The sequence below is a fragment of the Enhydra lutris genome, unplaced genomic scaffold (genome assembly GCF_002288905.1).
Source record: "Enhydra lutris kenyoni isolate GAN:26980312 unplaced genomic scaffold, ASM228890v2 scaffoldscaffold52, whole genome shotgun sequence".
NCBI lineage: Eukaryota > Metazoa > Chordata > Mammalia > Carnivora > Mustelidae > Enhydra > Enhydra lutris.
The window spans coordinates 9,762,531-9,767,511 of record NW_019154136.1 but is presented as its reverse complement, the minus strand read 5'-3'; positions in this window follow the sequence as shown (position 1 = coordinate 9,767,511).

The window sequence follows — 4,981 nt, the reverse complement described above, 5'->3', positions numbered from 1 at the left end:
ACATTGGTGGTTAGGATTTCAATATATGAATTTCCTACGTTGAGACCATAGCACCTGGTTCTCCAGGTTGCAGACAGCAGATCATGGGACTTCCCTGCCTCCATCACTATGTGGGCCAATTCCTATAATAAATCTATCTATCCATCCATCCGTCCACCCTCCCACCTACCCATCCACTCCTCCATGCACCCACACCTCCATCTCTCCTATTTGTTCTACTTCTCTGGCCAACCCTGACTAATACAGAAGGGGTAAAGCCAGTACTAAGCCCATATGGTTGTCTGGACAACTCAAAAGTCCATACAAAGTGCTAAGGAAGGCCTAGCACATGGTACGGGTGATGTGGTATAAACTCTGTGGAACGAACATTATTCCTGCAGAGCCCTGTTGTTTCCTCCTTCCTATCTTCCCCTCTACAATGGCATAAAAGACCCGGGACTAGGCTATTCTGTAGGGGACCTACATGCGTGGTTTTCCCAACAAGCACCATACCAAGTGTCTGGTCATTATCTGGTTCCCACCAAGAATGGACTCCCGACATCCTTCCTCATTTGCAATCCTCTCAACACTTTTTCTGGCACAGTCATGGACCTGTGGCCCGTTTCTTCTACTCATGTGATTTCCCGAACTCTCAATGCCAGTCGGACTCCTGTTTCTCTGGCTTTGAGCCCATGTTTCCCTCATCGATTACAGTTCATTCCAGGCCACTTTGGAGAGCGTGCTTGCATAGGGCAGGTAGGTGTATTGTCTACCTTCTCCACTCCTGAATTTCTAATCCTTAGAAGAGAATGTGTTGCAAGGCAGGTACTCGTAAAGATCTGTGAGGGGACTAACAAGCTATATTATTCCACGGACCACTTCAAGATCCTCAAGAGAGTTACACCTGTCTGACCCATGAGTCTATCCTCAGATTGACTGTGAAAAACACTCTCATGGGACTTCCCCTAGAGGAGTGGGATTGAGACACCGATGGGTCTGGAATAAAGAAAGCCACGTAGCATGGTGCCCATGTTGCTTCCTTTTCTTGGCAGAGGTGATAACAGAACTTCTGCAGAAGGTCAGTGATGATCACATTAAAAAGATGGGGTCTTTTTAATACCCATCTTCTCAGGATGGATGAGTAGTCCTGGTGTGTTCCTTACGAGCAAAATGAGAAACGAGCATAAAGCCCATAAAACTGCATAAAGCCATTCTTCCTGCCCCTAGGATAAGGAAAGCTTGGTCCAATGGTCTAAGTATGACTCAATGTCCATTATGAAAAGTTCTATTTTTAACCATTTTTCGTACAATTAAATTTTCCACTGAAAATGTCATGGTCACACCATTGAGGAATCTCTTGATTCAGAAAACATTAAAATTAAACCAGTGGGGCTTGAAAGCACTGTATACTGTTCTACTTCATTTCCAATATAATGAATATGTTTAATATTTTCTCCCTTTTGGCTCAAAACAGAACTTTGAAAAATGTCATACATGAGAAAGATCATGGGGAGGGAGATAGGGAAATGGAAAGAATGAGGGATGTTCTCAAAATAGAAGACAAACATCCTTGAAAGAAGGAAACAAATGACAGCAAAAAGAAATAAATTTCAAAATATGTAAAATGCATCCTTAAAACAGCAGAAGAAAGAACCAGCCTGAGAACAATTTTTTTAGAACACCATTTTCCAAAGTAATGTTTCTTATTATAAAAATAATGCTCACTCATTACAAAACACTCAGCAAACAAAGAAAAGTACACAAAGGGAATAAAAATCATTCAAAGGCCACCCTACAGAGAAAAACGTTTTAATGCTTTTGGGTATTTCTTTCAAGTCCTTTTTATATTCCTTATTTTTACAAAATGGGGGCATACACAATAACGGTTTTAGATTCTCCTTTTTTAAAAATTTAGTATTACGTTGTGAGCATTTTCCCATGTAAAATAGTATTTGAAAACATGATTTTATTAGTTATATTGGGAGTCAATAAAGTAGAACTCACAGGCCAAATATTGACCACCACCTGTTTACACATAGCCCACATGTTAAGGGTAGTTTTCATACTGAAATAGAATGTCTTGAAAAGTCAGAATAACTGTTCATGACACATGAAAATGATATGAAATTAACCTTTCAGTGTCCATAAATAAAGTCTTATTGGAACAGAGCCATGACATTCACTTATGTATTGACTATGGTCTCTTATGCCCCACAAGGGCAATTAAGTAATTGTAATGGAGACTATATGGTCCTCAAAGCATAAAATGTTCATTATTTGGCTTCTTACAGAGTTTGCTGATCCCTGATCTACATAATTATATAACCTCTGCATATATCATAATTTATATATTTTATCATGTTTATACATTTTATAATCATTTCTCTGCTACTGACCATCATGGAGTTTCTCCTTGCTATTTTAGGTAATTTGGTTATGAATTTTCTTGACCTAAATTATGGTTGACGTCTCTGAATATTTTTCTGGGTAATTAATTATGGGCCAAGGGTCATGGCTATTTTTATACCTCTTCGTGTATTGTCCTCCAGAAAGGCAGAAAGGGTATATCCTGTTCATGGCCAATGGTGCTTAGAAAAAAATGGGGGCTCTGAATTGGCATCATGATGTTTCCTCCATAGAGCTCTATCATTTCCAGCCACAAATAGGAAATTATTAGCTGTCTTTATCTCTCTACAATTCTTACAATCCTTTTTCATGATATTGATAGCTAGAAAATGATCTACATCTACCTGTTCCGTGGACCCAGAGGGCTGCAAAACTTCCATCTTAACACCCAGTGGGCATTTTAACCCGTAAAATAACCCATATGTTTGTTTGACCTCTGGAAAGCAATCAATCCAGGCAGGCATCAGAGAATAGAATTGTAACAACAGAGAGATCCCCACTAAGGCAATGGGGCTGACAGATTGACGAGGCAAACTGCTCATAGAGCAGAATGCAAGGCAGATGGTTCCTCATCATAGACTGGGCAACCAGAATTATAAGCAATTATGAAGAATTCAAATTTCAGTGCAAGTCAATGCTTTGCACTCCATCTAATGGAATGTCAGAAACAAAGGGAACTACATACCACCATGGTTTGGTTCATTAATTTGACAGGTGAAAATGGTGTGGTGGTCATTTGCGTTATTTCTGTTAGTTTCCCCTTGTGTTACTGGGGGTTCACCTTTATGTTACTTTGTAAGATCTCTTTATACTTTAACAAGATAAATGTTTTATCTCCTAAGTACAATTCATGCAAGACTTCTATGCATTTCTTATGAGTTTTTGATATGTATGACTCATAAGTGGAGAACATTGGATTAAGGGAGGTTAAGCAAGGCTGTTTAATGGAAGATTTCTCTAAGCCTTTAATATGATAAGGTGAACTTTGAATCAGCAGGTGGGAAAGTAAAATGTGGCATTTGCTAAAATTATTGACAATGGGCAATGATGTTTATTAAGCATCTTTCAGTATATGTGTTAACCTTTTTTGTAGCTAAATTTTGGGAATATGTAGTAGGAAGTATACAGAATATTCCAAAAAATATTGAATTCTACTGAAAAACAAAAAACATTCCTTGGAAATATTAATAAAATGGATGAATACAAAATAAATATAATAACACAACAGTTTTCCTAAGTACAAAAAACAACTAGTTTTAAAATATTATCTAAAAAGGGCCTATCCCAGTAGAAATTAAAACAAACAAACAAACAAAAATCTAGACATAACCTTAAAAGGAAACATATAAAACCTATCTAGAATAATTTTAAAAACTTCACTAAACAATATAAAATAAGGCCTGCATAAAACAAAAAAATCATGTTTCAGGATTCAAAGTATGAATATTTTAATTATTTCCATTTTGAAAAAAATTCCAAATATGTTGTAGATTTATATAATGACAGTAAAAACCTTCGATGGATATTTTCAGGAACGAGTAATTTTTTTTCTAAAATTCATCTGAAATTAATGATCAGTCTTATTCATTAAGGCCTTCAAAAATTAGCAAGAGACAACTAAGGAGACATAGCAAAATATTTTATGTATGAGGACCATATAAGATTCACACAGATGTAGCCAAGAAGAGATACCAGACTCTTTCTTTGTCCATACTATATGAGAGATCACAAATGGCAAAGTCTCCACAGGATAAGGTACAAGGGGCTAAAAAAATCCAAAAAGAAATAATGGCTGAAAATTTCTCCAGTTTGAAAAGAGACATAAACCTACTGATTCAAGAAGCTGAATGAACACGAAAGGGGATGAACTCCATTAAATCCATACCAAGATATCTTAATTGAACTTCTGAAAGTAAGCGAAACTTGAAGGAAGAAAAACCCTGAAAGCAGCCATGCACACACACACACACACACACACACACACACACACACACTCTAAAAAAATTTAAAAACACCCCCGAAAAACAAAAAAGCAACTTATCCATGGGGTGAAAAAAAATCAAATGACAGCAAATCTCTCACCAGAAACCACAGAGGTCTCAACTTGAAAGTGGCATAATATTTTTCAGATGATTAAAGGAAAAACAACAACAACAACACCAAAAACCTGTCAATGCAGAATTCTATATTCAGTGAAAATATCCTTCAGGAATAAAAGGGTAATTGAGACATTCTCAGATGAAGGAAATCTAAAATAATTTGTCAATAGCAGGCCTACAACAAAAAACTGCTAAAAGAAATTCTCTAAATAAACGGGAAATTGTAAAAGAAGAAATCTTAGGATATCAGGAAGGAAATAATACAATATGCAAAAATATGAGTAAGTGTGTGTGTGTGTGTGTGTGTGTGTGTGTGTGTGTTTTCCCCTTGAGTTTTCTAAATTATATTTGAGGGTAGAAGCAAAAACCAGAATATTGTCTGATGTCATTCTTAGCATCTGCTGAAAAAATACTTGAGATAATTATAAAAGGGAGGGTAAGGGAGACAAAGTTTGTATACTTCACTAAAACTGATAAAATGGTGACATCAGTACACT